This window comes from Sebastes fasciatus, chromosome 8, assembly GCF_043250625.1.
Source record: "Sebastes fasciatus isolate fSebFas1 chromosome 8, fSebFas1.pri, whole genome shotgun sequence".
Classification (NCBI taxonomy): domain Eukaryota; kingdom Metazoa; phylum Chordata; class Actinopteri; order Perciformes; family Sebastidae; genus Sebastes; species Sebastes fasciatus.
The window spans coordinates 7376052-7395397 of NC_133802.1; the positions used below are offsets into that span (position 1 = coordinate 7376052).

At 41.2% G+C, this 19346-nt stretch overlaps 1 pseudogene; it reads right to left on the reverse strand.

Moving 5' to 3' along the window:
• LOC141772250 (rho guanine nucleotide exchange factor 10-like protein) overlaps positions 1-19346 on the reverse strand; it is a 44611-nt pseudogene that overhangs the window by 8485 nt on the left and 16780 nt on the right.

The window sequence follows — 19346 nt, forward strand, 5'->3', positions numbered from 1 at the left end:
GCTTCTGTGAAAAATTAGGACAGCAGTACTGTGCTGTCAGAGCCAGCAGCGATGAGTTTCTGGCAGATGGTGTTGCATGTTAATTTGATTCCAAACCAACATGATACAGCATACACGATTTCTTCACTGGAGTGGCATTTGATTACATGTGACACAGTGGTATGTTTTTCAAAGGTAACACACCCAAAAGTGAGCCAATCAGAGTTAATCAATAGGGTTAGGTTATAGGTAACTTATTTCAGCCCAGGGCCCACAAGCTGGTTAATCCCACCCTGATTGGCAGCTGTGAGATGTAGTGTGTGATGTAGTTCCAGAGAGGAGACCGGAGGGGTGCAGCCAAAATCTGGATCAGGTTCTACATATGACATATGTAACCACGGTTCTCTGAGTAAAGAGACTATACCTCCAGCTGCTCTGTGCAGCTATCTCACTGCTCCGTCTTTAAAAGATAGGTTCACAATTTTTCGAGCACGTCTTAAAACAACGGTCAGGTGCCCATATGAATACAGAATCAGGTTTTGCTGTTCCTACTGGCCAATTAAAAATCCCTCCATAATGTACTACCAAAAAATTCAAAGATCGGGGCTGTTTGTAAACACATGGCATTCAAAGTTCACTCCTCCTCGGGTGAATAAGCGAGCGGGAGAGAGAGAGCAGCGATGGTCGAGCAAGATATAGAGTGAATGAAGAGAGGGAGCGGCGTTAGTATGAGCAGGGAATCAGAGAAATAAAACGTTATTGCTGAAGTCCAGAAATGTCCCGAACACAGCAAAATAATAAGAAAAGAGAAAATACAGGCAGAGGGCTGCAGGGTCTCTGTGGATAACAACACCACCACACACTTCTAATGGATCATAGTGAGCATTGCATCAGTCTAGACATTGTTTTTGTTTTTTAGAAAATTCCTGCCGATTATACCTTTATTATGGAAAATCATTGAAACTTCTTACAAAAAACTATTCCAACCCTTTTGATTTTCCATATTTAACAGAACTGTCCACCTGTTGCTGATGAGATGGCGTACCTGTGTGTGGAGGCTGGATCCTTGGATAACAGTGACTTGGTTGGCACAGCTGGCCCATACAGAGTCTTCAAGTGTCAGCAGACAGCAGACCGGCTCAGAGCCCAGAGACACCAGCCTGCACGAGTCCACGTCCCACAGTCTCTCTGAGGGAGAAGAATGGTCTATGCTTTAGCACCTACCGCTGCAGTGTAATATTGTGAATGTGTACCACAGTCTCTTCACTCTGACATGCAAACCAGCATCACATCAGTGATGTAAGTGTCCCTCAGTGAGCACTCACCCCCAGTCTTTCTGTGGTACACAGCTACTTTGCCGTTGGCTAGTCCAGCGAAGAGGAAAGACAGCGAGTGTTTGAGGCAGTGGACTGGACAGGTGTCGGGGATCACCAAGGTCAACAGGCACTGAACAGCTGTGTCCACGCTGCTGTACACACAGACGCTGGGAAGACCAAGAGACACATTACACTGAAACGTCAAATACTGACAATAAAATGAAAGACGGGCTTAAAGGAATAGTTCAACACTTTGGGAAATTCGCTCCTTCTCTTTCGTTCTGAGAGTGAGATGGTCTGATGGATATCAACCTCATGTCTGTGTGTTAAGTACAGAGCTGGAATCAGGACATGTTTAGTCTAGCTTAGCATAAAGCCTGGAAGCAGGTAGAAACCTGGCTCTGTTCAAAGATCAAAAATACATCTACCACCCCCTGCTTTGTTTAGTCTGTCCCCACTGACTGATTGGACCAGATAACAGGTCATCAGTTCGTGTCTACAGACTAAGACACGGAGCTGCTCCAAATGACTGACCTGCCGTCCTGCAGGCCAACACAGATGATGTTTCCTATCTTGGCTGCAGTCGGGGCCTTCTCAGCCTCCCTCTCCTCTGTGCTGGGACACGGCTCCTTCACATACTCCAGACAGAGGACCGGGGCCCTCAGCGGGACGGTCTTGACCAGGCGAGGAGAGGCTCGGTTCAGGGAGAAGATCTCCACTTGGCCATTGTTCAAGCTGCCTCCTCCGCCAGCAACCTGAACTCCATTGGGAAAAAAAAAACATATCTAAGTCAATAAATGACAATATGACAGACAAAATGAACAGAAAAGTTCACAAAATCAGCCGACAATATGCATGTAAAGAAACAAATACACATATATAAAAAAAACGGTTCGTTTTGTAAGAAGGAAAATGAAGATGGCTAACCTGTCTGGTATTATGAGAATGAATTTGAGAAATAATTTTGAAGAAGTTACAATAAGATGATGGGAAAGAAAGTGGCAGGAACATTTATTAATATAGCCACATATCTGATGAACATCATGTCATACACTGACAGAATGTTACCTTTTCTGAAAAGGGGAACAGAGGCCTCCTTAGTTTGAGTATTCTACATTCAAACTACAGTTCAAATGCGAAAAAATATAATCTATATATAGATATATAGATATATCTATATATGTATAAGGGTTGTCAATCGATTCAAATATTTAATCGTGATTAATCACACATTTTTTATCTATCGAAATGTACCTTAAAGGGAGATTTGTCAATTATTTAATACTCTTATCAACATGAAAGTGGGCAAATATGCTACTTTATGCAAATGTATGTATATATTTATTATTGGAAATCAATTAACAACAGAAAACAATGACAAATATTGTCCAGAAACCCTCACAGGTACTGCATTTAGCTGTCGGTGTGTCAGTGTGCTGACTTGACTATGACTTGCCCCCAAACTGCATGTGATTATCATAAAGTGGGCATGTCTGTAAAGGTGAGACTCGTGGGTACCCATAGAACCCATTTTCATTCACATATCTTGAGGTCAGAGGTCAAGGGACCCCTTCGAAAATGACCATGACAGTTTTTCCTCACCAATATTTAGCGTAGGTTTGGGGCGTTATTTAACCTCCTTCCTCCTTAATATATACGATATACATGCCCATACTATGCACAGTTTATGGACATACTGTACAGCACTTTAAAAGCTTTCATCAGTTCAGTTAATCTGCTTCTCAGTGGGTGACAACCTGGAGGTCCACCACCGCTGTACTCACCCAGAGGTAACCCTGCGGTAAGGACGTGCTGGCAATGCAGAAACCAAGCAGGCTGTACTGAGACGGACTGTGAAGAGCTGCCTCCAGCTACACGGACACAAAGAGACATGTTTCATTTACCGTGGGACTCCTGGACTCCCACATGCTCATTTCCACACATTAAGTAAGCAGTAACAGGCATAAAATATGCTGTGAGACCAGATGAAACCCTTCTCATTCATCATAACTCTCATTGTTGTGGTCACATGATAAAGAAAAAACTAGCACAGCCTCAAAGAAAATAGGTCAAAAGGATGAAGAGTACATTAAACAGTGATCCGAAGTAGGATTCAACTCTGAGGATAATCTGAGGACACCTCGAGAGAAGTGTTATGGAAAGTACTGAATATATACTATATGCTAAATATACTCCTGCTATCTACGACGACCAAAGATATTTATTGATAAATATATATATAATATATATATATATATAATATAATATATATATACTGTATATATATATATATATTTTCATTAATAAATAATAGAACCAATACAAATATAACAGTTGAAATAAATATTCTAATGAATAAATAAACAAATAAACACATAGTAATACAAATACTAGTACAAATATAAGTAAAAGCTGAAATGAGCACATAAATAAATAATTAAATCATAAATAAATAAATGTTGGTAATTAATCAGGGAAAAAGTAAACCAATCTACGTTTATTAATTGTGTTTATATCTTAATGAGGTCGACAGTCGCTGTAGAAATATAAAAGAAATGAATAAATTAACACATTATTTACATAAATGTCATACCTTAATTTGTGCCTTGATTGATTACCAACATGTATTCATTCAATTATGCATTTAATTATTCATTTCTGTATCTATTTCATGTATTTGTTTATTTATATGTTGGTTTATGTGTTTGTTTATGGATGACATTTATTAAGACGTGGGCACAGCCCACAGCATCACACAGCCTTGGGAGAGGATCAACAACCAGAGGCCGCAGCCAAAACACAGACAATGATGATCCAGAAATGAAAACATTGTGGAAATGGATTTTTCAAAATTTGTGATGGTCTCAATTTCATCATCTTCTAATGCTTTTTCACAGTTTGTTTCCCCTCAAATTCAATTATATGTTGAAATGCTGCAACCTCCCCAGTCGGTTGTAAATAGAGGTTCTTCACAGCCATGAGAGTGATACACAACCAGAATATATGGCTGCTCCTATAAACACAACCGAATCTAACCGTATATGATAGCAATTATTGTATTGTTTTTGAATATTTGTATCAACAATCAGCAGCAGCTCTCTCACCTTCAGTGTGTGTGTTTTGGAGGAGAAGACAGGAAGTCTGCAGGTCAACAGTGGACAACTAAATGGAGCTTTCGTCTTCCCATCTTCTTCAGCACATTCCCACCCCGTAGTGTTTTCCTGTTCTGAGCAGACAAACCACACACACACAACCAACTTTTAGAGACAACCTCAGTGTGCTAGAGTACAGTGTGATAGGCTTTTACAAATTAGGAGCATGATGATCAGATTTCCCTCGACAGAAAATTAATGTTGTGCATGTCTGTTGTTTATCTGCTTTTAATTCCCACTGTCTGCGGTTTTAGTCAGTGGATGATATCATGTGATTGGTATCCTTTGATAGCTGGCAAGGCTAGGCGTAACAGGCGTAAAACTTAATTAAAGCTTTAGTAGGCAGAAATGTTTTGGCATCATTGGGCAAAAATTCCATAATAACCTTTCAGCATATTACAATTCAAGTGTTCTGAGAGAAAACTAGACTTCTGCACCTCCTCATGGCTCGGTTTTCAGGCTTTAGAAAATCTAGCCCGTGACGGGAGACTTTGGCCAATCACAGGTCAAGAGACCTTCTGCCTCTGCCTCTCAAATTCAGTAGACCCTGACTGGTTTTTAAATGTATCCCTTGACCATGGTTTGATCACTGAACAGGCCCTCTGGGCACAGATCCGGGGATCCAAAGGATCAGGGGACCCCAAGTCAGAGACTTGTGTCGGATTTTTTACTTTAGTTGGAAAGTCACAGGTCAAGTAGGGATAAAAAAAAAAAAAAAACGCCACTGGTACAGGGTGTTTGAGATCGATACTGACACCAATCATCATTTTTTAACATAAATAAACAAGCTACAACTACCAGCTTTGTCAGGTAACTCTAAATTGTGATAAGTAAAGTAAATTAGACAATTCCTAGATGCCTTGGACGCATGCACGTACACAGTGCTGAACTTACTCTGAGCTATCTTGGCAAGGTGAAGCCGATTCACCCAGGAGATCTTACTGAGAGGGCTGGGAGTGTTGAAGACCACAATGATGCTCACTGGACGACCAGACCTGGGAACAAAAGGTATAGTTACCTACACACTAACTACAGCTGGGACCTCACTGTCCCTGCTCGGAGCCCGCCAAACACATGAACCTCCTGACACTCACTTGTCAGGTTTGCCCGGTACAGACAGACGCAGGCGACACTTGTTGGCACTCTGGATCTCCTCCTCCTTCAGACGGATGAGCCTCTGCAGAGCCAGACACCAGTCCTGAGACACGGTGGTGTTCAGATTCTGACACGGCAAAACAAGAAGGGAAAGGAAGAATGGACCATTTATGTTATAGTTGTACTTACAAAGTTAATTGATGAGATCTTGGAACATAGTGACACCACTACAAAGACTTCATAGTATGTATTTTTATGAAAAATATTAAATTATATCTTTAATTTATATATCACTAAAAATAAGTCGTAAATGGTTCACAGCAGGAAGAAGAGGGAAAAGGGGGAAATGAAAGAGACAAACGAGACAACATCCAAAAAAAGCAAGAGAATAAACACAAAATATAAAGTTATAAAATTGAAGTCTAAGGAAAACAGATATGTTTAAAGTAGGGCTGTCAAAGTTAACGCCATAATAACGCGATAACGCAAATTCGTTTTAACGCCACTAATTTATTTTACACAACTTGTAGGTTTAAAGCTAGAGTAGAAAATGCATGTCAATGGCATCATATGAAACTAGAAAAACCTAAGGAATCCATCGGTACCAACCATGTCATACTAGCTTATCGGGAAGGAGGTTAAATAATGCTCCGAAAGTACGCAAAATTTTGGCGAGGAAAAACTGGCATGGCCATTTTCAAAGGGGTTTCTTGATCTCTGACTTCAAGATATGTGAATGAAAATGAGTTCTATGGGTACCCACGAGTCTCCCCTTTAATGACATGCCCACTTTATGATAATCACATGCAGTTTAGAGCAAGTCATAGTCAAGTCAGCACACTGACACACTGACAGCTGTTGTTGCCTGTTGGGCTGCAGTTTGCCATGTTATGTTTTGAGCACATTTTTTATGCTAAATGCAGTACCTGTGAGGGTTTCTGGACAATAGTTGTCGTTGTTTTGTGTTAATAATTGATTTCCAATAATGAATATATACAAACATTTGCATAAAGCAGCATATTTGTTCACTCCCATGTTGATAAGATTATTAAATACTTGACAAATCTCCCTTTAAGGTTAATTTTGAATAGAACAAAGTGCAATTATTCACGATTAACTATGGGCAATCACTATGGACTTGTGATTACTTGCGATTAAATATTTTAATCGACTGACAGCGCTTTGTTGCAGACAAGAAGCAACAACAGCAAAAGCATGATTTAGGTTATTCAAACATTCTGTTAGTCCCACATAATATGAATTCAGTCATTGCATCCTGATTGGAACAGATATCCTCTGTGTGAAGTTAACTGAGAACAATGAGCATTGTTACCTGGTATGTTCCATGCAGCGTGCCCACCAGCACTGAGACCTCCTCCACCACGGCCAGGTCATGTTGCAGCTCCTCCAGCTCCTGGTATAGTCTGGGAGGACCCAGGTACACTTTACCTGACACACAGGGAGTCACGTTCAGCTTCCATACCAGCCTAACACCTAAACATATATTATTCACTACCACATTAGCACCCGTGTGACAAAAAAATCTAATTTGACTGAATCTATTCATTAATGGGAAAAGGACATCATGGTATTCAGTTGGTTGCAATACGCAACCTCACCGCTAGACGCCACTAAATCCTTCACACGGGTCCTTTCAAGACACAATAAGAAGATTCAATCATTTGTTGGCAAAATGTATTAAACAATTAGCCAACCAATGAGCACAGTTTTCAAATGTAATGTATATGTTACAGTTAAACACTTTATAGCTGTGATCGGGATATACACTGATCAGCCATAACATTATGACCACCGACAGGTGAAGTGAATAACATTGACTCGATAAACATAACATCTCGATACAATGGCACTTGGCAGTGGCTGGGATGTATTAGGCAGCAAGTGAACATTTTGAACTTTGTGTTGGAAGCAGAAAAAATGGGCCAGTGTAAGGATGTGAGCGACTTTGACAAGGGCCAAATTGTGATGGCTAGACGACCGGGTCAGAGCATCTCCAAAACTGCAGCTCTTGTGGGATGTTCCCGGTCTGCAGTGGTCAGGAACTACCAAAAGTGGTCCAAGGAAGGAAAACCGGTGAACCGGCGACAGGGTCAGACCCGAGGCTCATTGATGCAGGTGGGGAGCAAAGGCTGTCCCATTTTGTCCGATCCAATAGAAGAGCTACTGTAGCTCAGATTGCTTAAAAATGTAATGCTGGTTCTGATAGAAAGGTGTCAGAACACACAGTGCATCACAGTTTGTTGCGTACGGGGCTGCGTAGCTGCAGACCGGTCGGGGTGCCCGTGCTGACCCGTGTCCACCGCCAAAAGCGCCTACAATGGTCACGTGAGCATCAGAACTGGACCACGGAGCAATGGAAGAAGGTGGCCTGAGCTGATGAATCACGTTTTCTTTTTCATCATGTGGATGGCGACGAGTTGGAGGTGTTGACTCAGCCTCCAAATTCTCCATATCTCCAATCGAGCATCTGTGGGATAAGCTGGACAAACAAATCTGATCCACGGAGGCCCCACCTAGCAGCTTACAGGACTTAAAGGATCTGCTACTGACGGCTTGATGCCAGATACCACAGCAGACCTTCAGAGGTCTAGTGGAGTCCATGCCTCGACGGGTCAGGGCTGTTTTGGCGGCAAAAAGGGGGACCTACTCAATATTAGGCTGGTGGTCATAATGTTATGGCTGATCGGTGTATATATATGCATTAGTGTCAGAATGTGTCAGATGTTGAGCTGTGGATGTACCAGTGGTGCTGGAGATGGAGCTGTGGCGTCTAGCTGTGATGATGCTGTCCCTGCTCTGCAGACTGTCCTGTCCCACTTCCACCACCTGAGTCTGCAGCAGGGGGGCACACCACTTCACCGTGTACTTAGGACCAACAGGAACCAGGCTGCTGATGTCAGGGGGACCCCTGGTGGACAAACAGATTCTAAATGTTTACAACATGGCAAGTTACTCAACGCAGGAGTTTTGTGTAAAAATCCAGCTGTTTCAAAAGTCTAAATCACTCAAAAAAAAAAACAACAACATGTAAATAATAAACTGTAATAGAGATAGGCATGCAACTAACGATTATTTCCAATATCGATTAATCTGTCGATTATTATTCTCTATTACTATTTCTCTCTTTAATTGATTAGTTGTTTGGTCTATAAAATGTCATCATTGTGTCAACACACAAATTTCATCACAATCAGTGTTTCCCAAAGCCCAAGATGCCGTCCTCAAATGTCTTTTTTTGTCCACAACAGTCACAGAGGAGTAAAGAAACCAGAAAATATTCACATTTAAGAAGGAATCAGAAAATTTCAACTTTTTTTTTTTTCTTTAAAAATGACTCAAACTGATTGATCGTGCATTATGATAGTTGGCGGTTCACTTATTAGTTGACAACTAATCAACTAATCGATTAATCATTGCAGCTCTAAATAGAGATGACAGGAGAGATCCTGGAGCAGCTTCGAGGTCTACAGTAGGAGGTACTTACTTCAGGTTAACGTTGGCACAGATCAGGGTGTCGTTGAGGAGGAAGACCTTTCGCTCCTTTGACTTGACAACTTGACCCTTTTCACCGTAAACAATTTCGGTCAGCAGTTCGCACTGAATCAGCTGCCTCTGCTCCGAGTTCAGCAGCTGGAAGCACAAAGCAGTTCACTGATTACAGTAGACCCTCGCCTACGCTCACTGAAGTATATGAATCAGTACATTAGCTTCTTTAGAGGCTGCCGGGTATGAGAACTGGCAGATTGTTTGCTGAATGGCAGTGCTGTTCAAACAAAGGCCAGCTCAGGAATGTAGCTGCCTGGCCCCTTGATTAGTTTTGGATGTCAAAGGCCTTGATGGGAATGGCTTTCCGTGGCTTTTGGTCCACCACAAGGTGTCTCAATGACTACCGACGAGATCAGTATGAAATTCAGTTTGGGTATTCATGGTCGCCAGAGGCTCTCTCACCTATCCTCCATCATCATCATCTAATGTAGTTAAAATACTGTAGTTCAACTGAACACAAGACATGTGCAAATGTAATAGACATATTATCATTACATTTACATAGTACACTGCAACAGCATTTTTTGTTAAACTTTTAATTTGACCTTTAATTCTCAGGAAAGAAAACTGAATAATTTGCCCCTCTGGCATAAACTTGGCGTGTGAATATCTAGCATACACTAATATTCATCAGTTTCTATTCATTTTGTGCCCCTGCTGGAGTAATTCTTTCTCTTAGTACTCTCCATTTCTCTCTCCTTCTCTCACTCACTGAGGGCCCTTTCAGACTCAACGCGACAACGGCACCACTGCGCGCTGAAACCCGTTATTTCCAGTGGCTTGCGCTGCTGCGCCACGACGCCTTTCTGATACATCGAGCAAATCCCATCTTCAGGCGCTGCATGCTGTGATGTGCACGGAATAAAAGTGTGAAAATTTGCCATAAATCGGGAGAATTGAGACACCGGGAGGAAACTGGGGAGAGGGCAATGAAGAACGGGAGTCTCCCGGGAAAATCGGGGGAGGTTTGGCAAGTATGACACCAAGAGGAGATGGTGAGTGGTAATAGCACGCTTTATAAATCCAAATAATATTACAATCTCAGTCCATAATGAATAGCCTGTGCCTGTGTATTATAATGCATCATGTGTCACCTTGTTGAGGTTGCGGTCCCCCACACTGTGTGCTAACTGCTGGATCTCAGCCTCTTGGTCAGCCAGACGCTTCTGTTCGTTGAGTTTCTCGGCCAGAGTCTCCAGCTCAGTGAGAGCCAGCTGCAGGGGGAGCCGGTCAGTGTGGGACTTTGGAGTGTTCTTCAACATGTCCTGATACAACACAACAAGAACACAACAAAGTGTTAACAAGGAATTGGGGCTCAGCTCCTTTCACATTCCTTGCACGCGAGATACAAAAATGACAAGAGAAATGTTTATGGTTGATACCATTTTTTACACAGATAGATTTGGTGCTACATTTAACCATTTTTTACCACTCAAGAATTGATAAAAATGACCAAAAATCCCTCCAAAATACCACATTAAGACACCAAAACCTTGAAGAACACCATAGAAAAAGCCATGATGTGACATACTGGCTGTAGCGTTGTTGTCGGAGAAGCCAGTATTTCAATTCAGCATGTTTCCTTAATCTGTGATGACATATTATGGTAATTTTATGATTTTATTACAGTAAATATATTACATATTGGTCCTTTTTTTGTATCAACTTAGAGTAAAAGTATCTTGTAAAATGTATTTTAGAAGAAACGGATGATAATAATGTTGTTTTGTATTCATGGTATCTATGGAGGTCACATGACGGATCGATTAATACCGGAAACAGGCTCCAACATCACCTTGATGCAGGCAAGCTAGCCGAACCATTTGGTGAATAAAGCATCGTATACTGGAGGAGAGTTGTGCGACACGTTTTGATGCACTTGCCCTGAGGTTCACACTGGTCAGCTCCTCGCTGTGCGCACACTCTCACAGTTGTTATCAACTGCCTCCACTGGTACCTAATGTGGAAATTAGGGCTGTGTGTTGGCAAGAATCTGGCGATACGATACGATGCTTGCTGGAGAAAGCTTCTTCTTCAGGCTGTTCATCAGTAGAGATCTGATGAACATCAGCCTTTGTTTATCTCGATCTTCCAAACAGTCGTATCAGATACAAGCAATGATTTCACATTTGTATCGACTCTGTAACTTTTAAGGATGGCAGGATGAGAGAATAATCACGCCTGTCTTTGTTTGTGATAACAGGTGATGAGGGGGAAGATTAAGAGTAATTTTTTACTATCCAGTACCCACAATGAACTGCAGCAGACAGCAGGAGTGCCTTACTGCCTTTCACTTCCTCTTGTCAGAAACTCCAACACAAAGTTTCAGTGCCACAATTGAAATGAAACCATATAGAGTACTCCACTTGACCGCACATCGACATGCTGCCCCTTTCTGAAGAGATTTACATTTCCTGTTTGAAAATGTGGACAGGCTTCATAACCAAGGGGTTCAAGTCAGAACGGCTTTAGTGATTTACAGGTGAACGTGCATGTAGCTGAGCAATCATTAGTTTCAGGAGAATTTCAATGAGTGGTTTAATGAGGGACCTGCATGATGTGGAAATAGAGCCTTATGAAACTTTACAGCCACAAACTAGAGACCTAGAGCATTCAGAGGGTGGATGGCTTCACTAGGTAGATTGACAATGAGGGGGTTTCTGAGAAGTTTCCAGAATAGAAGTGCTCGCCATCCAATTCTTGCAGAAATCTCCAAATGTCAAAAGTTTTTGATGCCAAATCACAGCATGGCTTTTTCTATGGTGTTTCTCAAGGTCTTGGTGTCTTAATGTGGTATTTTGGAGGGATTATTGATAATTTTTATCAATTCTCAAGTGGTAAAAAATGGTTAAATTTAGCACCAAATCTGTGTAACAAATGGTATCAAACCAAAAATTGCTGCAACATTAATTAATTGATTAATTTCTCAATTAATGAATTTGTATTTCTGATTTATGACAAGAATCACTTGACACACAGTGCTGAGCTGCATCTCAAACTAATCTTCAGGTTCTCAGCTTTCAGATGATGTACACCACTTCTATGTGACATCTACTGTTGACTTTTTATCTCCCCCTGAACATCCCCTGTCCCCCACCCCTACCCCTCTAAAAAAAGGGGGTGGAATAGTGAGAGGATAAACTGTTATCAAAAACTACAATTCACCATGCAGTTCATGAGGATGACCACAACCAAGTGCAGACGTTGAAACAACAGAGAGACGTGCTAATGTGGGATCAGTGGGATCAGTGTGTCGGTCACTCACCTGCAGCAGCAGAATGAACTGAGGAAAGCGTTGGATAGGTTTGACCATCAGCCGTACAGAGTGATTCTGTCTTGGACCGGACGGCGGGCTTTCTTTGTGTTTTGCCAGTATAAATGTGTCATTTTTGCCTATTCTAAAATGGTGTATTTATTATACTATGACAGTTTTCCTAAAATAAAAATAAAATTAAAAAAAAAAAAATATATATATATATATATATATATATATATATATATATATTGCCTTGCTAACAGTATCACAAAATGTCGCAATATGTTGAATTGTAACACCTGTATACGTATCGTACGTATCGCCCGATTCTTGCCAACACACAGCCCTACTCCTTTCATGGGCATTTTTAAGACAATTTAAACACTGTGGTATCTCAGTTTTTCTTTTTATTATCACGAGCAGCGTGAGCTGACTGCTTCAACATTAAACATGTTTCTAACATTATTCTGTTTTCTCTTCATGACAGTCTCGGTCATTTTGACTGAGGAACAGTTATTATGTTATAGGACCATTTTTTTATAAAACACGGTAAGACACGCAAATGTGTCCGATAGGATGGGGGGGGGCTGGATAAAAAAAATTCAATAAAAAATAGGTCTGCACACCGAATAGCTCCCATTGGAAGGATTTGTATTATGCTGTAACGTTTCAGGCACCAGGCTCTTCAATAATGATAGCGCCATTTTTTACCCAATGCAATATATATATTTTTTAGGTGTCTAAAATACGTGTTGCTGCTGTCCCCGTCACAGCAGTACATTGCTTTGCTCTCGTACTGGTACTCCTGTCTGTTTCTCCAAACTGGGGACGGGCCGACCCCCATCTACTGTAGGTAATACACTGACTGTGGATAAGTACCTCATACAACTGCACTTAAAAACACCTAAACTATCCCTTTAAAGAGTGTTGTAAGGAATGACAGCTCTGTGCTGTCAGTGAGTTAATTCTGAATATTACTATGCTGCTATTCATATCATCATATTTTGACTGACATGTCACTACTTTACTGTATACTTTGTCTAATATTATAGTTAATCAAGAACTGTTTACCTAACATTGACCTAAATGTCAGAGTAAGAAAGCTGTGGAAACTATCAATATCTATTAATATAATATATCTAAGATATATAATTTATTTAATTGTTTATTTATGTCATGCAGGCAGTTTCTGGGTTGCGTCTCCTTAAGCAATTTTTATGCTTTATTGCCCGAGTTTCAATGCTGCGGTAAAAATTGAAAATATGTAGGCCTATACATTCAGTGATTGGAATAATAGAAACACCCAGCACAGAGTCATCAAGTTCAAAAGTTGACACTATCTTTTTTAAATGTTATCAGTTTCAGTGTTTGTGGCGGGCGTGCTGTCAAACAAAAGAAGTGGATAAAATGGATGTGTTTCAGTTCCGTCAGACTGTCTGTGACTGTGGTTTTCTGTCTCTATGAGTCAGCCCTGTGATAGTCTGGCAACCTGTGCAGGGTGTACCTCGCCTTCGCCCAATGTCAGCTGGGATCAGCTCCAGCCCCCCCCGCAACGTGAGCAGTTATAGATAATGGATGGATGGATGGAACAACTCAAAAGAGAGCAAACGCTGGACTACGGTTTAAATACGGTTTAACAAAGTGTGAGCACCTTAAGAAAGTCCAGGAAAGCAGGTTTAGACATGCAGGCCTTCTTGATCAGCGCCATGGCGTTGGTGAAGTTGTTGATGTAGTCACTGTACACGTTCAGCACCATGGACTTTGAAAACTGTGAAGGAAAGAGTGCGACATGAGGACTTTACAGTTGATAAATAATTTATATTACAATGTTCACAGTCACCAGTGATACAGTACACTGTTTCTCTTCACACACACTAATTTAACACACTCTAACTGCTGTTTTTTAGAAGATTTTCACCTAAACGTCACCTCTTCAACCTCTGACCTACTGGTGGCTCAGTAAGGAATAACTATTCCAGTGGAGAAATCACAAAGTGTCCAAAGATAACAAATACATCAAGCTGTTGTTTGGGGAAATGTTTATAAAATGATGCACTATAGACATGTATAATATTTTTGATCTGATGGAAGGGTGCAGCCATAAAAACTCCTGGTTTGAATATTTAACCTCATATAGCGTCAATGAAGAGCTGACCATGAAGGGTCACAGAGAGACAGAGTGGGGCCAGTTTTTCAACCATAAAGCCACTTAAGGGGAGATACAAGAGGAGAGCTGGATCTTAAAGGGAACATATCATGAAAAACTCACTTCTTCTGCCTACCAACCCACCATTTAGATTTGGCTCCCCTTCCTATGTCACATGCAGGCTCATTAGAATATACCTCCCCCCCATCTGAGTATCTCCACCCACAGCTTGAGAACTACCTTTGCAAAGGTGAACCATATTTTTCTCGCAAGCCAATCAGAGCAGACTGGGTGTTTTCAGGCACTAAAACGGAGCGTTTCAGACAGACAGGTGAATACAGGTATATTCAGACAGACAGTATGAGAAAAATAATATGTTTTTTTAACTTTAAAGCATATAAAAATGTTCTAGTAGAAACCAAATGAGCATGATATGTCCCCTTTAAGGCTTTTTGACTGATAACGTTAAAGCTGTGCTTCTGATTCTGTTTATAATGTAATGTTTAATTCTGAAACAAGAGCTTTTTTCATCTACAGAGAGAGGCCCTGTGGTTCAGAGTGGCTCAGAGACTACATATTCATAGGAGAGAGCCTGTATTATGGTGTGGTGTTTGATAGACAGCTGGACACCTCCAACAGAGGGAAGGACAGAAATGAAGAAGGAATCAGTGAAGGAAAGATGTGAGTGACTGACCGAGGCGACAAACAGGTCTCCGATCTTCTCACTGTGATCCCACTCGGCCACGCGGGATGCCAGGGCAATCTGGAACATCGAGTGGCACTGATGGATCTCCTGCAGACGGTAAAAGATTTGACGCACTTTCTTGGGGTTTAGGATCCAGTTCGTTGGCTCCAGCAAAGGCTTCTGGTACTCCTGACAGACAGAGAAAGGTCAGCTTGGCATACTGTAGATCTGTGGTCTATTACACGGCATACATAGCATTCTTGTTTTTTGTCTTTTTTTTCAGCAGTTCAGTGCATGCTGGAGATCAACGTGTGTACTTTGCCCTTTGACGTCCTTAATCATTTCTTGATAGCTAAATAATTTCTTAAAATGTCACTGGATTTTGAAGTAAAAGAATATTATCACCACAGAATAGCTCCATCATCACTGATGCTCTGGTGTTGTTAAAATCTTCTCCGCAGTGAACAGTGAACACAAACCAGAAACAGCTGGACTCACAGTCCTTTAAATAGGTTCCATTCTTACTTTCTCCCATAGAAACAAAGCCACTCCACACTGACATGTAGTGGTACTCTGAGGAGAGATGTGACTCACCTGGAGGATTCTCTTGAGAGAGTCCAGGTAGCTGCTCTCACTCTGCACGATGGAGCTGAGGATGAGACGTCTGACAACCTGAAGGAGGCAATGAGAAACTATTTAGGGGTTATATCAATATACCACATTGCATCCTGTAAATTAAAATAATAAAAGCTGATATTAAAATAATGACTGTGCCTCAAATAATTGCTGAGGTCAGCACAAACAAAGTCACTAATAAAAGGCCTGGTAAAAAAAAACAACAACAACATAGAATCACCTGTACTGTAATGGCTCACATGGTAAAGTCAGTATAATGTTATATAATTATTTCCACAGCACTAAATAGATCTGCATAGATAAACAAAAGCTGGCCTTCCAAGATCGTCTGGTCATTTTGATACACAGGCATTTACACCTGGCAGTGTACATACACACCTGCTGGCTGCTGAGCCCCTCTGGCATGGGGCAGAGTTGTGGTGGAGGATGCTTTAACTCACACACAGACACATCCATGTAACCTGCATCATCCTTTCCCTCACCTGCAAAATCAAACACAAGCACTTTATGCACACCGAGAAAGAAAAACAGGTGAATCTGTTCTGGTAGCTTTGTCACAGATATTTATAATTGCATAATTGCAGTTTTCATCCCTGTCAGTTAATTGTGACCTCGTTTTCATGCAGCCTGTTCACCACACCTGAACAATAAATATATTTTGCAAGACATATTACTCCAGAGAAGTAAATACTACTCAACAGCAGCTTTTTCATTACAAGCATTGACATTATTCTTTGTTGGTGGAAACTTTTTTTGTCCAGTTTTTGTGGGTTCTCAGGTCTGTCTCTTGATATGCTGTTTTTGTGCCTGTAAATCCTTTTTTCCATGGTAATGCCTGTCTGCCACTGTTCATTTGCCTGGTCACGACTGGCCTGTCTGCACACTGTTATGTATGCACAAGAAGAAACTGACACATTCTGCATTCTTGCTGCTAAACGGAACGGTAAAGCAGATTTCCACAAACTGAACAGATTAGTTGAATTTGTTAATCCCAGTTCCAGTTTCTGCACCTGTGGAATCTTTTCTCTGCAGGAATGACACTTTGCGAAACATGGCTAACTTTGTCTTTTCTAAACCGTCCTTGGTACCACTCCTCGCTGCTTTCATCAACTGCTGCACCTGGAAAACACAAAGGGAGAAACAGATGTATAACCACGGTTATGGCAGATTATCAAATCTGATACAAACATGTAACAATTTGTTAAAAACTTAAATGATCTCGTTTGACTTATCAGCCCTCATTTGTATCGCATTGCTTCGTTGGTTAATCCCAGGTTTTAAAGGGCCAGCAGAAAAAGAGGAGGAGGACTGAAGAGAAACATTAGAAGTGATCAGTTTCAGCCAGAGTCCTACCTTATTGTCACAGCTCTGTCTGATGTGGCTAGCATGAGGTGTACCGAGACGCACCGCCAACTCCCTCCTGGTGACGGCACAACGCTCCTTCAGCCTCAGCACATCTGCAGGCAGCTGGAGGTCCAACAACAGACAGCAGACACACCAGAAGAAAAACAAAAGCAGCATCATATACTGAGGCCAGGAGTATACTGAAGCCACAATGTTGCTTACACCTCAACCTCTTACACTGACTAACTTTCATGGTATACTGCTGGGCGGCATCTCTTATACAGGCTGTTGAATATCTACAAAACGCTTTTGTTGTTGTGCAAAGTACACTGCATGAGCTGAAACTTGTTTTAAATGCAGATAAGACCAAACTTGTGTTGTTTTCCAACGCAAAGTGTAGGTCACAAAATGTTCCTGTGGTGCTTGCTGTGGATGGAAAGAGAGGTTGTCAAGGCCTACAACTACCTTAGCATCTTGATTGATGACTCCCTAACTTTTAAACCACATGTGCTGTACCTTGTAAAAAAAAGTTAGAGTCGACAATTAACCTAACCTGCATGTATCAACTATTAAAAAAAATGTGCCTGAGATCAAATTGCAGAAGGAGTGGCAATATTTTGGAATATTGAATAAAATTGAATTGTTATTGTGTTTAAGTTATGGGAGACTTCAATGCTGACCTTTTGTGACAATAACTCCTTCTCTGTAAGACATTTAAGACAATTCAGTGATCTTGTTGTATGCAGTAACATACTGTTGCATTTTTACAGTTGAAATATGGGACATAGGATCAGGGCTTATGCATTTACATCCGATTGGTTACTATGGAGAACTATTACTGAATGTTTAAATCTGCAGTAGGCAGAATTTTTTGGCATCACTGGGCACAAATTCCATATTAACCTTTCAGCATATTGTAATTCAAGTGTTCTGAGAGAAAACTAGACTTCTGCACCTCCTCATGGCTCTGTTTTCAGGATTTAGAAAATCTAGCCCTTGACAGGAGACCTTGGCCAATCACAGGTCATTTCAGAGAGAGAGCGTTCCTATTGGCTGTGCTCCGGCTGCTGGGCGGTGCTATTTCCTCAACTGATCTCAACTGAGGGAGTTTGCATGTTCTCCCCGTGTTAGCGTGGGTTTTCTCTGAGTTCTCCGGCTTCCTCCCACAGTCCAAAGACATGCAGGTTAGGTTTATTGTTGACTCTAAATGTCCCGTAGGTGTGAATGTGAGTGTGAATGGTTGACTGTCTCTATGTGTCAGCCCTGTGACAGTCTGGAGAACTGTCCAGGGTGTATATCAATGCTCTGGATATAGAGAATCGTATATGTGCCCTCTTAAGCCAGGCAAACTAAGCTACTGTTGACCAGCGGTGAACCAGCTTCAGTTCAGACACTACCTTGTGTGGAAATATAAACAATTACAATGTACAACATACAAGGGATCTGCAAATGAGCCTTTCTGTAAATATAATATCAAACCTGTTTCCATTAAAACTGTTTCCAATCTGTCCAAAAACTGCCAGAAAATATCAAATGCACAAATGTCTGTTGAGAACTGATACAGCCTGTTCAAACCCATTAAAACTAATACAATCTAAACACACCTGCAACCATCACACTAAAGAAAACAGCATCCCCTCCTTGAGCTCTAAACTCAACCCCGGTCTATTGTGCCTACTTATACACCACAGGCTGATGGCCAGACTTCTCTAAATGCATTTATGGCCAATGCCACACATGAACTTTGCTTATGTAGTATAAACGTATCAAAATATGATTTAAAATCAGGTCAGATCTAATGAAATTAAAAGTCAACAAGACTCCGCTCAACTTTTAGGTGGGTGACAGTTTTCCAGACTTCAACTGTACTGAAAGAGTAATGTGATTCAGCTCTAGTTAATGTTATTATTCATCTATAGCCATAGAAGACAAGACACGTACCTCAAGTTATTTCTCCTTAAAAACTCTCATCATAGCTTCCATCTTATCCAAGACATTGAGAGACGTCCTCTAGCTGATAAACTCCTTTTTTTAACACCTCCAAACTGAAAGCTCACTCCAGTTACACTGTGTCCTTTTCAAAACACTGACACATGAGCTGAGCGGGGAAAGTCCAACGCAGGAGTAACACATAGAGTGACAGAAGCAGAACACAGAAGTGCTGACAGAG